General features: G+C 37.0%; 1 protein-coding gene across 4 annotated transcripts in view; it reads left to right on the top strand.

Moving 5' to 3' along the window:
* CNTN4 (contactin 4) overlaps positions 1 to 20,845 on the top strand; it is a 955,661-nt gene that overhangs the window by 218,574 nt on the left and 716,242 nt on the right. The window lies entirely within an intron of this gene.

Here is a 20,845-nt window from a genome sequence, read left to right as displayed (position 1 = left end):
TTTAATCATATTGGGCTATAACCTAGCTGTTCTGGCTGATTTGAACCTCTTAGTTATCAGCTAATTTGTTACAAAGATCTACAGGAAATTCTGCATCCCAGTAAGCCAGGAGGAAATCCATCCTGATAGATCCTGAAATCTGTGTAATATAATACTTGTGATTCTTCATGTAAAAGGTGATGTGACCCAAATGGTTCAGTCCTTTCTAATAACAAAATTTGTGCTTTCTGGAATATTTGTGTTTTGTAATACAAATCACATCATAAGTACAAAGCAGATAGTTTTTGGAAAATAGACTAATTTTTTCTCAAATGTTACAGAAACCTGTATTTTCAGATGAGTTGACCTAAACCAGGTATTTTAGGTGCAAGCATCTGGGTTTTCGGTTGGTTGTTTTTGTGTGCCTGTTTCTGTGTATGTGTTTATGACTGAGATTATTTTCATATATTGTGGACATAGATAAAATAACTAAATTTAGAAACTAGAGTCACATACTATTAAGCACATAACAAAAATAAAAGCACTACATGTCAAAGCCCGTGAAGTAGGACCAAAATTGTACTTGCAGGCAAATACATAGCTTTAAATAAAATGTCATCATATGACATATTATTAATTAAGTTGATGTTCAACTTGAGAAGTTAAAATAGATAATAAAGCTATAAGAGTAAAGGAAATAATGAAAACATCATTAAATAATTAAATAATGCAAAAAATCTGAGAGCTGTGACTTAAAAATCAAGACATACATAAATTGCTCAAATGTCTCATGCACAAAAAATAAGGAAAACATATACACTGGATTAGTAATTATAAGGGGGTTATATCAATACAGAAGATATTAAAAATGTTAGATGAATGATTTTTTTGAGCAATACAAATTATCTAAATTAACCCAAGTAAAAAAATACTAATCCAGAAAAAATGTAAAACTTGTCATAGTTATCCCCAATGGGATGACACTGGGATGCCATCTTAATGGATAAACCACTTCAAATTAATGATAAATGTGTACTTTATGTTACATCATTGTTTTAGAGCACAGAAATAGAGGGCAAACTAACAAATGTCCTTTATGAAGTGGCATAATCTAGAAGCACCTGGTGCAGAGTCTGACACACTGAATAAAAGTCAGTGCTTTTGGTGTTGATGATGGTGATTCTGAAACCTCTGTCAGACTAGAGGCATGCGCAATGCTCTTGTCTGAATGTTTGTGTCCTCAACATTTATATGTTGAAACATAACCCCCAAGGTGATGGTATTAGGATATGGGGCTTTTGGGTGTTGATGAGGATATGAGGGTGGATTTCTCATGAATGATAGCAGTGAGCTTATAAAGAGACCCTATGGAGAACCCTAACCCCATGTGAGGATACAGTGAGAATTTTCCTCAAATATAGAACTAGAAAATATATTGACATACACTGAACTGGCCTATTTTTAGCCAATTAGGATTTTCCTTATATAACAGAAGAATTCATGGATCAAGAATCAGGAGGCTTCGATTCGCGTTATGGAATTACCAGGGATGATTGTTGGTAAATCACTTACTTTGCGTGACTCTGAGTTTCCACCTGCAAACTATAGGCTCTATTAGTAATTAATTTGGAAGATGTGGCTTATCTTTTTAATATGACATATTTCCCTTTTTTTGCATCATAATTTCATGTTACTGGTGAAACCAGTAACATGATACATTGATAGATAAAAATATCAGTAGAATATTTGGTGAATTGTCAATAAGTAGATATTAAACACTCTGATGTTTAAAGTCTTTCGTTATACGTGATCTGTATGTATTAATTCATCTGTTTGACAGTAAAATTTCAGTTTGAAAAGGACATTCCCTTTCAAGATATATTTGAGGCATACCCCCTACTTATCTGTCTTACTTAAAGTCTAGAAGGTCAAATTATACTAAATGATTGGAGAAAAAAGTCTTAAAGTGTAGATTGCTGATGATTTAAATAATTGTAACAGACACATTACACCTCCAGTTTACGGTAAATATTCTGACAGCCCTTTCGCTAAGGGAATGCTCCATAACAGAGGCATCAGCTGTGGTCTATCGTGAGGTCGTTTTTATCCATTTTGTCCATAAATAAAACGTAAATCATCGCATATCATACCACATCTTCCCAGTAACGTGAACATTGCAGTTGCCCTTTGAAAGGTTTAATTTATCCATAGCTATCTTTTAAAGGTGTATTGATACAAACTTTTAAAGTAAGTACCTCAAAAAAGGGAAAAATACTTGCAAATTACACTGAGGTTGAGCCAATGTGTATCTTCCTTTGATTTCTCTTTCAGGACTTCTTTCCTCCTCCCCACACCTTCCTTTCATCCCACAAGCAGGCACACAACCACTTTCCTTATTTCCTCTGCTGTTAGTCACCACGTTTAAACTCTCAGACCTCTAAGTCACTCATTTCTAAAACAGGTGTCATAATAGCAGTCTTCCCTATTTCTATAGACCACATGGCAGATATTTCTCAAACACACTGTATAGTTTCTGTATAAATGTGAGGTATAGTGCTTCCCACTGAATCTAGACCTGACAGATTACCATAAAAAAGACAAGTGTATGTTTCTGAACTCAATTAACAGTGGTACTTGTTTGTGAAGCAGTTGGTGTTTCTTTTAGCTTAACCTCATTAATTTATGTAAGGAGCAGATATGTATGTTGTTTATATTTTAGTATAAGCTAGCAACCAGAAGATTCATCAGAATAATAGCTGAAATACTTGGAAAAATCAATAGCTCCTTTTCCAATCCAGATCTTTATCCTCACCCAGAGTGAGTGCTGGACACCACTGTCCAAGTTATCATTCCTGGATGGACCCTCTCCTACCCACACTCAGATCCTAACTGGTGCTGGCGCCGTGGATCACCGAGGCATTCCTTTCCGTGTGTTCTTTGGTCTACCATTCTGTTCTAATGGGCAGTCATAGTTTCTAGTGACGTCGGAAGCTTTCTTCTAGTTAATCTGTCAATTTTTCTCAAACAGTGCGGCTGCTATGAAGGAAATTGGAGCTGTTACACTCTGTGCTTTGATACAGTTGGTAAAATGCAAGGTGGGAGACAGTAAACCAAACACAGCATGCTAGTAATTTCTTTAAAAAGACTGATGTGCTAGCCCTCAGAGTCTGTGGCCCAGAAAGCTAGCATCCCTTTTTTCTGAGAAGAGTAATATCGTTTCAAAGTGTTATCTTACTTTTGCATCAACAGTACAAATGTCTTCGGTATGTCCTCTAGGACTCAATTCAGAACACTTCGTCTTTTAACTTCATTTTCCTGGTTGTTATGTATTTCTCTCGATTTAAGTCAAAATTAATTTGAGTGTTATAATCTTAGTGTGATCTGATACATTAAAAGTGGCAGCTTGAATATGCTGATATATCATCATGTGAATATACATCCTTTACTATATTGTATATACTGGAGGACCTAATGTGCTGGAAATATACATTATTAGAATTATTCTTATCAGAAAGGTAACTTGTACCAGAAGAGCTTGACCCTGCCTCCATCAGAAATTGTCAGAATACCTGGGATGTAGCAAAGTGTCTTTTAACACATCAGCATTGCTCTCCCTTGAATAGGCTGACTCTGTTCTTCTCCACTGAAGAATTCCTAAGCTTAATCCAGATTTTGGTATATTCCTCTCCTCCTAATGTGAGAACTGCACATACTCATTTTAATTGAGAATGCTTAGGGGTGTGTGGTACCATTTCAGTGAGCAGATTTACTTGCTGTTTTGTATCTTTAAGTTGTCTGTTTACGTTATAGAGGAGCTTACTAAATAGCTCTCTATTGTAATAAAATAATTTTGTAAGTACAGATTTGTGCCTGCATATTAGTACTATTTAAAATTTTGCAATTTAATTATACATATTCAAAGGAAAGAAGGAAGATTCAAAAGGAAGAGAAATGAAAATTAATATTTATCCATAATTATCAAATGTATACTAGGGTCCAAGTATTGTCCCGTATTTTATATATATTATTTAATATTCACAACTACCATATAAGAGAAATATTACTGTTAATGATTTTAGACATCTAGAACATCCAGAGATATTCAAGAATGGTAGCCAGTAAGTTGAGTGAGACTTGCCTAGAAACCACATTTTCGTGGTCTCAAAGCCTATATTCTTTTGGGCTACTTAAAAAAGAAGAGACTTTTCAAAGGAGAGTTCAACTTTTTCAATGGCTTAAAAGTTACTTTTATATTTATAATAAATATATATATTTATATTTGCAATAAAATAATATAGTTATATAGTTATTCCTATTATGAATATAAAATATAACTTTTTACAGTTTTCAATAAGATTTCAAGAACATTTGGTTTGTCCATCATAATACATCTATTTATTAGGCATTATTACCTCTATTTTACTTACTTTAAAAGTTGGTCTTGGCACTTCCCTGGCGGTGCAGTGGTTAAGAATCCGCCTGCCTATGCAGAGGACATGGATTCGATCCCTGTTCCAGGAAGATCCCACATGCCATGGAGCAACTAAGCCTGTGCGCCACAACTACTGAGCCCGCACCCCTAGAGCCCGTGCTCTGCAACAAGAGAAGCCACTGCAATGAGAAGCCTGTGCACCGCAACGAAGAGTAGCCCCTGCTCGCCCCAACTAGAGAACGCCTGCGCGCCGCAATGAAAACCCAACGCAGCCAAAAAAAAAAAAAAAAAGTGTTGGTCTTCTACAATCTGTCAGAGTTAGAGAACAAAAGGAGATAAAGTGCCTTAGCAAAGAGAAAGCTGGAACGAAAATCAAGCAGGTTGTAGGGGATATAATTCCAGAGTGAGAGTTAGACTGGGGCTCTGTTCCTCTCTCTGTGCTTCAGGATCTCTAGATCTTCGTTTCCTCATGTATAGAATGAGAAGGTGGAACTTAATTATCTCTCGTGACCCTTCAAGCTTTAAAAATGTTCTGCTATTTGTCAGTGTAACTAAGATGTATTAATGTGGTTTAGAGAAAGAAACTTTGGTCCCAGCTACTTAAAACTCATCAACACAAATTATAGGAAACAACATCAGTGATGATATGGGTTAGGGAATCCTGAACTAATACAGCTTATGTGTCAACATTTATGATTTTTATTTCAAGCAAGGTTTTAATATTTAGTTTCAATTGCCTTTCCCTTTTAACATCTACATTCCACATCAACATCGAGTTAATGTACATTTGCTGTGTATCCCAGGTGGGTAAATGTTCTTGTAGGGGACCTTCATGAGATAACTTTATTGGTATAGTTAAGGTTAATGGCACATTAATTTTACTCAAGACATCAGTCAGTATTCCATTTTAATTTACCATGTTAATAAAGACTACCATTCTAAGTTGATTGTGTCACTTTTGGGATGCCATAAATAATCCTGAAGCAAATATCAATGTGAACTCCAAACCATGTGTACTGCTGACTTCTAAAATTATTACTGCCGGTGCATAGGAAAAAGAAACACAGGAGTCTACATTTGGTTGATAATTCCTTCATAGCTTACTCTCAGTGATTTTCTGTAGGCAGACTGCATAAGTGCTCCCTGAGGTAACTTGCTCCAAAGGGAACAATAGTGATAATTAAGAATAATTACAACAGCAACAGTGAAACTCTCTTTAGAACATTCTAGATACCTTTCACTCCTAAAATATTTATATTTCAGTAAAACAGCCAACGTTAGAAGCTCAGGGGAGGGGTCTACAAGAAACGGTAGATGAATCCACGTGGAGCCATGCTGGGTTGCTAAATTCTCAGAATGGAGAAATACCAGATAATGCGGGAACTGTCAAACACAGGCTGAGCAGGCTCTGTCTCATAGCTCTGAGGGGACCCATTTTAATTCACAAGGCACGTTAATTCTTATCTCCCTCATAAACGCATATTTGCTTGAAGCATTGTCCCCGTTGTGAAATGTGGTTTGGACCAATTGCAAATAGCACAGTCATAAAAAGCTTTATCTCAGGAGTCACATAGATTGTGGTTCAAAGTTCACCTCCACCGTTAGCCATGTGCCCCCATGAGAGTTATTTGAAACTCTTAGTTTTCTTAGCTTTAAATGGAAATAACAGTTTGTCCCCAAAGAACGGCCATGAGAGTTCAATAAAGTAATATTACGTGAGTGACCAAGACTTAGTAAACATCTTAAAAATGTAGAGTTCTGCAATCGTTTAAATTAGAAGAGCTGCTCTCTTAAAATAAGGTTTCCAAAATTTCATTCTTGGGTGTGCAGTTATTGTAACATTTAGCAATCTGTGTTTTCAGTACCGTTATTTTGTTAGTATTTTTATTTATATCAAATTTAAACTTATGTTCCTTTTGTTCTTAGCCTCGTCACAGCTAGATTGCCTCTGAAGTCGTGGTTTTATACAACGTAGTATCTTCAGTTTTCCATTCATGGAACTATGGAATTAATATATTGACATGGTTAAGAAGGACATTTGTGGTCACATAAACTTCAGAATCATTATATCTAGCTGTGCTCTGTCACTTGGCTGTTTGTGGTAAAAGAGAGAGAAGTGTCTTATGATATATAGTGAAGTGATTTGACCTTCACTTTAACTTAACCAAAGATGTAGTGAGCTGCTTTGAAATGGACTATTATTTGTTTCTTCAAAGTCCATGTTCGTGATCTGCTGATAAGGACCAGGTATTTTGGGTGGCTATAGAAAGATGAAAGAATATTACCAACAACTGTACTTATTTGTTGTATATGCTTTGGAAAATAACTGAAGTTCTCCAAGTGGCAGTGTTCGTATTTGTAAAAATTATCTCTGCCTGTGCCACAAGAAGTCACATAAGATCACATTAAAAAAAAAAAAAAGAAAACTAGATTATCTTACTTTGTAACACTTTACAGCTGTCAGGTAGTTTTTTCTTTTTAATGAGCAAAAATGAATCAAAATTTAAATAGTAAGCAGGGACTCAGATACTTTTACACCTATGATATTAGCAGCATTATTCAGAATGGCCAAAAGGTAAAACCAACCCACATGTTCAACAGATGAATGGGTAAACAAAATGTAATATATCCATATAATGAAATATTATCAAACCTTAAAAAGGAATGGACTTCTGATATATGCTGTAACATGGATGGACCTTGAAAACGTGCTAGTGAAATCTGTCACACACAAAAGGATATTTTTATTTATGTATGTATGTATGTATTTATTTATGGCTGCCTTGGGTCTTCCTTGCTGCGTGCGTGCTTTCTCTAGTTGCAGCGAGCAGGGGCTACTCTTCGTTGCGGTGTGCGGGCTTCTCATTGTGGTGACTTCTCTTGTTGCAGAGCACGGACCCTAGGCACGCGGGCTCAGTAGTTGTGGCTCACGGTCTCCAGAGCTCAGGCTCAGTAGTTGTGGCGCACGGGCTTAGATGCTCCGAGTCATGTGGGATCTTCTCAGACCAGGGCTTGAACCCGTGTCCCCTGCATTGACAAGCAGATTCTTAACCACTGTGCAACCAGGGAAGTCCCACAAAAGGATAAATTTTGATAGAAAATTCCACTTATCTGAGGTCCTAAAATTGACAAACTCATAGCAACAGAAAGTAGAATAGAGGTTACCAGGGACTGAGGAGTGATTGTTTAATGAGTATAACATTTCTTTTAGGGATGATGAAGAAGTTCTAGAGATGGATAGTGGTGATGTTTGCACAACATTGTGAATGTAGCTTAATGCCACTTAATCATACATTGAAAAATAGTTAAAATGGTAAATTTTACTTTAAATTTATTTTACCACAATAAATATATATTTTAAAATGAAAAACAAAATTTAGATCCTAAGATACTGAAAATCTAAATGCCTGAAACATGCTGCCAGCAATGTCTTTTTTTAATTGAGGTACTAGCTGTGTTTATGTAATGTTGTAAATGGATCAGAGCTTTAAAATGGAGAAAAATTTGAGGTCTCAGATTGGTGGATTTCAGATTAATGGAATACTGCAGGGTTACCAAAATTCAGTCTCCTGAGCGCCCTAGCTCATTCTGACTGCTGTCATATGGGCCCCAAATTGCCATCTCACTGGCACAGAGCCTCAGCTTGATAAGCAAAGGTATTTTTCGTGCCTGAGCTGTCTTGCCTCGGAGGGAGTGATCTGGATTGACTGTCAATAGCAGCAAGCACATACCTGAAGAATCAATCTCTTCCATGTTAATTTCATAGACATGCACTGCTGGAACAATGATGATTACAGGATGAAGAGTCCTATAGGAATGCTGGCTGAGGCAACAAAATCAAGCCCCGTTAGCCTGTCTCTGGGGCACAGACTGTAAATGACAAGGAGAGAGAAAGACAGCCAGGAGAGGATTTTGAAATGGATGGAAACTGGGGGATCTGGGAGAACATATTTGCATGCCGTGGTCTCCTGGAGGTTCATGGAAGCTGGTAAACAAAAGCTCAGAGTTTTCCCATGAAGTGTCATTCTGCTTCAACTTATATTAAGTCTATGTGTATAGACTTATAGATGTCTCTTTTTCTTCCATTTCTCAGAGCTCCTCGGTAGTGATGATCACCCATTCTTTTTGTTGTCAGGGTGTGCCTCAAACCAAATGAACATGTTTTGAAGCTAAACACATAGTCCATCCATTAAATTAAGTTTCTTTGATGCTTTATTTTATTTTTTGTCCTGGCACATTGTGGTCAAAGTAACTATGGCATTGAAACCCTGATTTGAATAAGCAAGCACATATACACTCATGTATCTGTGTATACTCTCATTAGTGCATTGACTCGAATTAAAATAGTTTGTGAACAATACAGTATGAATACAAACAGCTTCGGGAAATAGTAAAGTTTAATACTGGGCTGAATAATATTGTCTGGATGTTTTTAGAAATCTAGGTAGTACACTGGCAATTCAGAGAGTGCTAGCCTAGAAAAACAGAAATTCTCAAACCAAGGTTATTTCCTTGAGATGAACTTCTCAGCTTTAGCACTGTTGACATTTTGGACTGGATAAGTTTTTGTTCTGGGGACCTGTCGTGTTCAATATAGGATATTTAGCTGCATCCCTGGGCTCTATCCACTAGATGCCAGTAACACCCCCCCCCCCCACAAGTCATGACAATCAAAAATGTCTCTAGACACTGTCCATTGTCCTCTGGTAGGGAAGGGACAATATTGTGCTGAGTTGAGAAGCACTGTGTAGAGTATGGTGTGGAGTTCCAGGGCCTCAGTTTTGGACTGGCTCAGAAAGCTTAAGTTTTTGGAGCAGAAGGTGGGGGCAGAGGAGAGGAATGATGGAGAAAATAGACAATGTATCTGTAGTATTTTTCTCTTAAGACAGACAGACAGACACACACACACACACACACACACACACACACACACACACACACTATGTACTACACCAGATGTACATATTCTCTGTGGCATGAACTTTATCAGAACTTTCCCATTTTCTAGTCCAGAAGCATAAGACACTAACTTAAGTTGAGGCTTTCTCTATTTCGGCCAGGAATGTGCTTTCTTCCAGATACTGTCTTTTGCTTTCAGTTTTAATTGTATAATTGACATTCCCTGGATTCAGTTTAGGCCTAGTTGAATCCAGGGGTTCACACTGTGCTCTCAGTAGGTGTCTCTCTGTGTGTCTCACCTCTGCTTCTCTCAGGCTGTTGCCAGGACAGAGGTAGGTGGCTCCTGAGAACCTTGAGCCTGCCCTCAAAAGTCCATAGATTAAACTCAGGGAAAAAAGTGTTTGGATCTGCTTGCGTCTTACTTGTTCTCTGGACCCAGGCGCTTTTCCAGGGGGATGAACCAGCCTGCGTTACCCAATCCCTACCCACTCCTCTCAGCCCACCCTCACTGATCCCCCAACCCTGAAAACAGTCACAAAGAGTGATTCCCCTGCAAAGCAGAGATCTTTTATTTACTCTGTAGAAGAGAAAATTAAGCTGAAATTGCTTTATGAAAACCAGCCCCCCCAAATTTTGTTCATATGTATTTTCTTATTCTTTCTTTTTATCTCTCTTATTCTTTCTTTTTATCTCTCTGTTTAAGTGAGGTGTTGCTTCTCTCTGCTTCCAAGGCATCCTCTTACAGTAGCTCTTAAAGTCTGATCCAGGGAACCCTGGTCAGGGCGATAACCAAGATTTTCAAGTGGCCGGTCAGATCCAAGCTATTTTTATTATAATACTAAGATGGTATTTGCCTGTCACTCTCAGTCTTTCACAGATGTACAGTGGAGTTTTTCAGAGGCTGCCTGGCATGTGATAACACGTAAATAAGACTGAATGCAGAGACAAATAGGAGAATTCAGTTAATCTGCTATTGAGTCTGACATGAACACAATTTGTGAAAATGTACCAACATACCACTCTTCTCACTATTTCTTCAGATAATATAGTTATTTTTCCATAAGACATGTTGTTTATGTTAGTGTGTAATATACTGATTGTTAAGGGAATTACTACTTTTAGAAGTTTCAGCTTTAATTTCTAATATGGTAAGGATGATATACATAACCCATACAAGTAAAAGCTCTTTGAGGTTCTCAGTAAATTTAAGAGTGTACCTTTTGAGGGTCTCAGTTCAATACCTGGGGTATTCATCAAGTTTTTTCTACTCTGGCTTTTGGATCTTCCACATCTCCAGCCCTGGGAGAACGATGGTGTATGTTCATCTCAAGCTGCCCCAGTGTCTGTTCTCTGCCAGGCCTTGTGGAATCTTGCCCTTGGCATGTGCATTTTAGTTTTTAGCTGAAATGCAGCTCCCTCCTTTTCATTACCTACCCTGGAAATTCTAAATTCCAAATAGCCCCAAACTCCAGTCTCTGCTTTACCCAGCGAGACCACGTTTCCAGTGTGGGCATCACTTCTCTTTGCTGTGGTTGGGAAGGTGGCCACAGAAGTCAAGTCGGGATGCGTGAAGAGCTGACATCACGTGCTTCTTTCCTCTCAAAGATCAGCCTCGTGCTGTCTGTTGTCCAACACCTGGAAACAGTTTCCTCAGTATTTTGTTCACTTTTATAGCAGTTTACAAGACTAAAGTAAGTGTGGTGCTCATTACTCTGAAATGGCCAAAATTGGAAGCCTTTAATTGTTCCGGTATTGAGGTGTTTCTTTACAACAAGGGACTTACCAGTGGTCAGATGCATGCTGGATGATAGCCAAATACAGTTACTTGTCCTTTGGGGTCCTCAGGGAATTGGTTCTAGGACCTGCCCCAGACACCAAAATCTGTGGATGCTCAAGTCCCATAGTCAGCCTTCTATATCCACGAATTCCACATCCACAGTGATACAGGGCAAACTATATGTTTATTGAAAAAAATCTGTATATTAAGTGGACCAACACAGTTCAAACCTGTATTATTCAAGGGTCAACTGTATATCCATATGAGGGTGGGAAAATAGGAGAACTTCTATTTATGTATTTTACATCATTTAGGATAGTGTTTAAATGTCATATATATAATTTAATAGTACAATTATATACTTTAGAGATAAAAATACATCATTAGAAGTATTATTTTTGTGTGTTTTTCCTAATAGAAGCATGCTATCAAAAAAACATGGAATTTCTCCTACAGTATTTGAACTTTTTTTTTTTTTAGAAAATTGTAACATGGTACAGAGTGAAAAGGTCAAATAATTGGGGATTAAGGAAACCATCAAGGAAATATACTTTAGCATATAGCAACTATGAGGGGAAATTGAGCCCTATCTACAAAAATGTAGGACAACAAGATAATTTTTCAAATGGTTTCAAATGTAGCAGTGCCTACCCTGGAGTTTAGTTAAGTCATAACTGATTTATAGTGACCTGGGGAAATTTCAAGTTGGTATGAATTACACAATCCTCACAATCAAAGTGTGCATGTCTGTGTGTGTAAAGTGCTAAGTTTCTTTTCAAGAAAGCTAAAGAAATTTGCCACTGACTAGGAAAATGTTTGCATTCTTCACATACTTGTGCATGGATTTCCAAATTCATGGCTATTTGCTTCAAAAGTAGACAGGGAATCAATCCTGGAAATTATTGTATGTGTAACTCAATTCAGTAAGTTGTAAAATATTACTTCTTTCGTCCCCTTTGTGCTGTTTAGTTACTATTTCATTCTTCATGGTAATAACAAAATATTCGATGGTATTGTAAATACATACTGAGCTTTAAGATTCACTTTAGAGTTCAGTAGTCCTTTGTTGAGATGGCACTGGTCTTTTTGCATCAGCAAGTCTCTCCGCCTTTAAGGAAGAAAACCAAGTCATTCTTTGTACTTTACCTTTTGTTCTGGATGCCTTTGCCTTCCAAGATACGGTGTTGTGCAGTTAATGCTTCTGTCTTTGAAAAGAATCATAACATAGATCTCTTTCTGGACCATGCACAGCAAGAGATATGGAAAAGAACACACATTCTCAAGTGTACTGGTGGGAAGAAGTACTCTTCCTTCAGAAACCCAGAATAAATTGATGTTCCTAGTGAAAAGCAGGGTAATATTTGAAACCCTCCTTATTCTAGGCTCATAGATCTAATTATTCATATAGAATTTCCCTTTTCAAGTACCAGTATTCCCCACATTTTGGACAGTTATGTACCAGGATCATATTTCTTACCATCTCTACTATTGTCTACTTAACATTTTCTATAAATTTAATGGATTTTTAACAAATTGTGGATCTGAAGAATGCCTATATCAGTAATACAAATAGATGAAAACTTGTCATTAATGGAAAATAAACATACAAATAAATATATAAATATTTACACAAACATAAATACACATAGATTTACATTAAAATGTTCAGAAAATAAAAATAATGGTGTGTACCCCTAGAAGTCCTATGACCATATTTTTGAAAACTGAGATCCCCTATAATCCTTATTTATCAAGGTTGAAATTGGAGTTCAGAGCCCTTACCATGGTTTCCATTATATACAAGCCGCTTATGGCTATGAACAAATTTTCTGCCTGGAGGGACCAGATTGTGAGACTCTCAGGCCTCCAGACTGTTTCCTTCACCCCACTCTCCATTATGTCACCCATCACGTATAGTTATGTGCCGTGTACTTGATATGTGCTCAGGGAGTTGAGCTCTCACACAGCAATCAAACAGCACGCTGAGGTCCATGCAGCTATGAGAACAGGGCAGTGCTGAGCAAGCTCAAGGAAAGAGTGAATCTGGGAAAAGTTACTAACACTCATAGAACTTACGTTACTTCTCAGGTAAAATGGGATAATACACTCTGCCTTATCGAGGTGTTTCTTTTTATTTAAAAAAAAAAGGAAAAAAAAGGAGGTCCTAGCCTTTACTGTGTATCAGGAAGGATTCTAAACATTTTCTAAATATTAATTTATATAATCATCATAGCAGCCCTATGAAGCAAATAGGAATGATACCTTTGTTTAATACACAAGGAGAGTAAGGCACAGAGAGGTTAAGTAATTTGCTGACGGTCACTCAGCTAGACAGTGGAGATCTGAATTCTGAAAGCCCAATTCTGCACTCTCATCCACTGTTCCATGCTGTATTTCATCTTAAAGTTTATGAAGTAATCCATGTGAAAATATTTGGACTCTAACATCTATGGTTACTTTCTGCAATTTTTGCTTCATTTCATTTGTCTTCCATTTGTTGGGCAGAAATATAGGTATTTTATTCCCCCTGTGGTGGTAAAACTGAGATAAGTAGCATGCACTTATAGGAAATATAAAATTCCAAGTGTCCAATGTATTTTTATATCACATCACATAATGTGATGTGGTGGAATGCCAAGCATTGGAGTTATATATGACTTGGGAATGCAGAGTGACAGGTTGTCATTACAACTGTGCCGAATTTTTGTGATAATGGTGAACCCTTGCAAATTTCATTTTCTGGTTTTGCAGATTGCCAACCCATTGACTCTACCCCTATGGTTTCCCAAGGGGAAAGACAATGGGATTTAGCCAAACTGATAATTATTCTTAATGGAAATTTAAAGGGCTAAAAAGCCTGCATTTGGATATGGACTTCAATAATTTGAAGAGAATTATTTTCCATCTCTGTTCCTAGGATGTTGAGGCTGATGAGGTAGTTTTTCACAGCACTGAATTGTAGATGTGGGTGCCTCATGAGGTAAGTCATTCAAATTATGAGTTAACTGATAACAGTAAGTGTCTGTATTTAAAGAGAACAGGGTCCTGTGCATCATGGGACGTCTGGCAATATCTATGTCATCCACCTACTAGATGCCAGAGCAAACCACCCTCACCCCCATGCCCCAATTATGACGATCAAAAAAAAATATCTCCATACTTTGCTGAAACATTGCCTCTGTTTGATAATCACTGATTTAGAGCAATAGAATTTTTGGCTCTTTTATGCTGTAAACTCCTAAAATCAGTAACACCTTTGCACATGTTTTAAGACTTTAGATGTTTTGAGGATAGTATCTTATGGGCCAAAATGCCAAGCTTACAGTTCCAAGCATATTACAATAAAATAATTATTAATATTATGTATTCTTTACTAGTATTATCTCACAGAAATAAACTTAGGTCACATCACTGGCAGAACTTTTGAGAAATTATGTATTCTTACCCCATTTTTAATATTTATGTAATTAATCTCTCCAAATAATAATATCTGACAAATATAGGGTGTTATATAATTACAGAGTACTTTCAAACTCAATATTTTCTTTACTTTTCCCAGTAACTCTGAGGAGGCCTTTTTTTAAAACTCATTTTATTGATTAGTAAATGGAGACTCAAGAAGAGTAAATTTTGTCTATTTTTTTGTGAGTTAGGGAGACCAGAAAATACCACCGTTCCGAGTAATTTTAGGTGAATAGAGTTTTCTTGCTGAATAGAACCCTCAAGTAAAGCACCATCTTGTGTATGAACTTTTTTCCATCCTTGAGAGCAGTGCTAAAGACTCATGCCTGTGTCTTTTTCCTACTGTCCTAATTCTAAACCCACTTGCCACCATTCCCTTCTTCGATGTCACTGGTTGTTTGTCCTGGGACCTCCTGGAGACTGGAACATATGTCTCTAGTCCCTCAGGTGAGCTGGCCTAATTATGTTTCATCAGGACAGCTTGAGAAGCTCAGAATCTCAAGTCCCTAACCTTACAACTGATCAGCCGCATAAGCCATTCCCATTGCTCTTCTCAGTCCCCTTTCTGTCTTAAATAGATTCATAGATCTCTAGGCCCTTAAGCATCTCCCAGCCCTGTTTATCTTGTCGACAAGACCCTAGAAATTAGTCTTCCAGAAAATGGTTCTTCCAGCCAGACTCTTCAAGGAGATGGTGCCTGTGTCACCTTGATATGAAGCCTCCTACACTGTGTAATATTGTCATCTCAGGGAGAGCCACTCCTTGTTAGCTTAAATTGTCAGCTTTATGTTTCAGTAAAATAAATGCACATTTTCCCTACAGTAATGACTTTTCTTCTCACTTTGTGAAAACTGCAAGTACCCTTGTTATCAAGAGATAATCGTGTTTTAGCGGTGCCACTTACTGTGCCCAGTGAAAGTCCCAAGGATGTGATTATCTCTTAATAACTCTAAAGCCTGTTATGTATCATGTTGTATTGTTGTTTACGTTGAGTGTGTGGGGGGGAACCCATTAGTGATCTCTGTGGTCGATATTATACGTCATGATAATGACAAAAGAATCAAATGACCATTTGTTTCCTTGTAGCTAGACAGCACGATTAGAAATGCATCCCACTTCCCACTGGAAAATGCATTTAAATGTAATCTCTTTCTTAGTATTAGTTTTATAACCCGGATATTAATACTAAATTATGTCAAGCCAAACTAATGGAAATTCTGGAAATAAACATGGGTAATTTAATGTCTACATGACCTTTACCTCTCACAGAAAGGTCAGGTTGGGTTTTAAGTACCTGAGAAGGATGTAAACACCCATGAGAAATACCTGCTGATTCAGTGATGGAAAATGCCATCGATAACTTAAGTAAAATAGAATATGTGTAAGGAGAAACACCTTAAATGTAATGGCCTTTGAGAATATGGACAGCCATTGAACGGCATCTCTTTCACCTTTACTCACAAAGCAGTAAAAACAGACATCATTTATTGAATACCTGCTGTATGCCTGATAGCTTTCATACGTTCTATCGTTTTATCTTCACAAGAACCTTGCAAGGTAGTTAATATTGTTCCTCATTTACAACTGAGGAAACGGACATGGTAGGGGTTAAATGACTTGCTTGAGTTCATGTAGCAGGAAAGTGGTGAAGCTTAGACGCTGACCTGAGAGCCCATGTGTTTGTTATCCACTGATTATGTAAAGGCATACTGCACAGGAGGCTTCAGTGCAATCATAGACTTGTAACCGCTGTGATCATGTACACGTTTATTATTAGATACATACCTTTCTGAGCCCAGTGAAGGTGAAAGAGCCCGCTGAGTGAAAAGATTCCTGTTTCTCCCTTCTAATTTTGCATCCTACATCTGTGAGAACTGAAACAATTAGAGATGTGCCTTTGGGTTTTTTTGAACATTTTCATGAGACTTATTTTCATTCCTTTACCTGTCACTTGGGAAGGATTGTTTTGTCCTGAATAAATTACCAACACACCATTTAGTTCTGAAGTATTGGGAAAGGTCTAGATCAGTACATTTTGTTCCCTAGAGTAAAATGATCCTTTTTGACCCAGGCTTTACCAGCTGCTGCCTCTTTATAGTTGCTTTTTGCCAGGAAGGTCTATGGTCATTCATGGATTTCTGGTTCTTTTGTGTTGTGATATAGCCAGTGCATTTGTGTTGATACCAGCTGATTTGTTCAGAGCTCTGATTTGTCCAATCTTTCTTTTAGTGGAGGGAGATTCATCCATTTATTAATTTGTTCGTGTATTAATGTCCTCTCTATTCTCACATGTGCTTTTTTATAATAAAAAACCATCATTAAAATTTAAACATAACTTAAAATTATTACAGCAGCAGGTAAATGACATGGATGGTAATATTGGAAAATATAATAAATTTTCAGTGATTTTAAAAATTAAATATTTTGTGCGTATTATGAGCTGGATACTGCACTTTACATAGATTATCTCATTCTGCCCTTATAAAAACAGTGTAAGGTGGGAATATAATTAGTATGCTCATTTTATGCATAAGGAAGCTGAACTTAAAGAAGATGAATGGAATGAAAACCTTTCCTCCTGTTCTTGTTCAGGGAGAGGCTACTATACAGTCAGTGCACAGATGCATAGTTTCTCTGCTTGTGTGAAGCAGCACAAAGGTGGTATGGAATAATTCCTGTATTTTTGCCCCATTTCAAGGAATGGACTTGGATGTCTATCTACCTGATTTATCTCTGTGTATGCTGGTACATCTGACGGGAAGTTTTACCTAAGCCACTTTACCCCTGATAAGAATATGGCTAGTCAACTTTTCTCCCGATAAGGACTGAAAAAACATTTCCTAATTACTAAATCAAAAACTTCTCAATATCTACCTAGGCATCAATAGAAATGTCTTTTTAAGACCAGCCATGAAAATCCACTGTGGAAATTGAACTTATTTTTAGTGTGCATCCCTTACTATAACTTAGTTTTTAAGTTGGATTCATTCATTTAGTCAGCACACATTTAAAGAGCACATGTTTTAGGCCTTCCCTGGTGGCGCAGTGGTTGAGAATCTGCCTGCCAATGCAGGGGACACGGGTTCGAGCCCTGGTCTGGGAAGATCCCACATGCCACGGAGCAACTGGGCCCGTGAGCCACAATTACTGAGCCTGCGCGTCTGGAGCCTGTGCTCCGCAGCAAGAGAGGCCGCGATGGTGAGAGGCCCGCGCACCGCGATGAAGAGTGGTCCCCACTTGCCGCAACTAGAGAAAGCCCTCGCACAGAAACGAAGACTCAACACAGTCATAAATAAATAAATAAAAGAACGTGAATTTCTTAAAAAAAAAAAAAAAAAAAAACTTTAAAGAGCACATGTTTTAGACCAGGTTGTACTAGGCTCCGCAGCTGCAATTTGAAGAACAAGACAAATTAAGACAGGTAACTGTTTCCCCACAATAAATGATGTGTGTTTGTGTGTGGTGTGGGTGATAAATATATTGTGATTGTTGTCATGCTGAATATAGCAGGAGCACGAGATCCAGTTTGGAAATATTATGGTTTTGTTAAAAGGGTTATTTCAAAAATATTAATCTATTACTCTGTTACATTTATTTAAATGATTTTTGTTTGTTTTTTTGGGGGGTGGTAGAGTAGTAAACTTATGATGACAGCAAACCCTATGATGTAAGGGAACTTGCTGTGTTTCTTCTCCTAGTAATATTTTTGATTAAATGAGTAAATGCAAACGTAAAAACTATTGGCCTATAATAGTAAAGAATAGCTGACTATGATTCATATTCAGGAGCCAGGAAAATTTGTATATGAGGATTTCCTTGTAAATAAATGGATAGCGTGATGGAGTGATTTTTGTTTGTTTCTATCTGTCTATTTTTCACCTGTATGTTTCCCTTAGTTTCTTTAGACACAAAGATTGGACTTGATATTATTCATGGAAAGCTTGCCTTCAGTGGGCTTATTTCTTGACAAGCAATTGTTTAGTTAAGATGCAGAAACCTGCTCTAGCTGACAGAAATAGAAGCGCTACTGAAACCACATGCCAGGCAAAACGATGGCCGTCTCAGAACAGAAAACTAGATAAAACCTGACCTCATGAGGACTTGACTTGAAAGGTCGAGAGATGTGGCTACTTCTCACCCCTTTTACCTTATTTTCATTCCCTTGTTTCTCTTGGGGATGAGGAGTAAGGGTATATGTTATCTCAACTCTCTCTTTTCTCAGAATGTCTGATTCATTCCCCAATTCTCTCCACAGACTGGCTTCTTTGCCAGTTATTCCACCTTTACATGCTTGGACCTCTTGTTGCAATTCAATATCTCTGAGAGACTCTTACTGGCTTAATATGGGTTGAGTGTTCATGAGTGGTTCAAAGCTGTAGCCAATTAGGGTGAATCACATAGTGCGTGTGGCTTTCCTTTTTAGGAACTATGGGTAGGGCAAGTTCTTTTAGAAACAGATGTCCATTCAGAGGCCTTCATGGGAATGAAGATATTCATTCAAGGAATCTCAGATAGTCCTCCTTACTTTTCCAACCTTTCCATCCTGCTTTCCATTCTCTGTGGCATCATTCGTTGCTTGGTGGCACCCAACAAATCTGATAAAGGTATTCATGATGTTAGCCCATCCGACAGGTAAATTCTTTTGACCAAGTTTCCCTCAGGAAGCAGTTCCTAAAATCAAAGGGGTGGGATTAATGCTAAGATTTCTAGACAATGGGGAAATTCTTTGAAGTATGTGTTGTTTTTAGGTGCTGACTTTACTTTTTGTGTGTATACTCATTTGTCATGAGACTATTCATAATGGATGAGAAACTCTTAACAATATTAATATCAAGTTACTGGTTACCATATGCCAAGTAGTAGACTGAATACTAAATTGCATTATGTTACCTACTTTTCAATTGTTTTTTGAGGCTGAATAACATTATCCTCCCCACCTTATAGGTGAAATTGAGGCTTGTGTCATTTAATGAATTGCTCATGATCCCATGGCTAGTAAATAATTGAACCAATATCCCATCCCAGGCAGCTTTCTCAGAGATTATGCTTTTAAACAAGTGGAACATAATTATAATTTAATGAATAAAGTTAGAGTCTGTTTTCATTTCAAGTCTGTGTCATTCCGGTGGATAAATGTAATCCTTACTTTCATTCTGTGAAGAAAAAAAAAATACGTATGTATATGCCAAGATTGTAGTAATAATTGAAAAGAAAGAATGAAACCTTGGCCAAAGTTTTTTCATTTTTGTTTTTAGGATAATTCTGATTTTAGCTGTTATTTCTGATATGTAAGGTGGAGTTGCAAATGATGCCAACAGCTGTAAACAGAGCTTTACCTTCTTACCAGTGGGTATCCTTAGTGTAAGAAAATAGTCAGGCTTTGAGGCACATACACATATATACAGCTGGTGAGCAAACATATTAAAATAAAACAAATAGTGATGTAGTTATGATTCATGGTTAAGTTGATAACATTTTTTTCTATTTCATAGGAAGCACCTCCTTAGATTTGTTAGGCTCATTTGTGACACTTTATTTTTGGAGAATATGTAAGAAAGGAAAGAAAAAAAAATTACATTCTTAATATATGAGCAATATAAAGAACACATGTTTGGTTCTTACCTTCCAGACATTATTGATACTAACCTGAAAGTAAAGGTAGTTAGGTACTTAATAAAGTGATGAACTATTATGGTACCCAGCAGGGGATAGCATAAGATTAAGAAGTGATAAGGTATTTATGGCCAGTCAAGAAAATACTATATTTCTATCCCAATCAAATATGCTATGTTTAAATGTAAATTAGATGAGAATATTATAGTTAATTTTTGAGTGGCTAATTTATATATATCTACATAAAATGATATTTTCAGTTATAAAATATTAAAAGACAATCATTTTACTCAGAAGTAAAGTTAACCACAGTAGAAGCTTGGTTAGCAGATACACACATATACATAAACATGAAGCTACGAATATATACACTTATTCTTAGTAATATGTATATATTTTCCTTAGAAAAACTATTACTTCAAGGAAGAGTACTCCCAGGTAGAAAATTATTTTGCAATTAAAGTTTAACTTGGTGGATTTAAGAGAAGATATAATGCCATATTTATTGGAAGAGTTTTTGTTTTGTTTTTGTTACCTTCATTTTACATATTTATAAAACTAACAAAAACAATAGGATGCCTCCTAGTTCATTGCTTACCTTTTCGTTATTTAAAATCACTTTGTAGTATATTTTGTTAGGAAATGGTCGCTCTTAGTGAATTTGAATACCACAGAATGTCACA

Source organism: Balaenoptera acutorostrata, chromosome 10 (assembly GCF_949987535.1).
Source record: "Balaenoptera acutorostrata chromosome 10, mBalAcu1.1, whole genome shotgun sequence".
Classification (NCBI taxonomy): domain Eukaryota; kingdom Metazoa; phylum Chordata; class Mammalia; order Artiodactyla; family Balaenopteridae; genus Balaenoptera; species Balaenoptera acutorostrata.
This window is presented reverse-complemented; position numbering and strand designations above follow the sequence as displayed.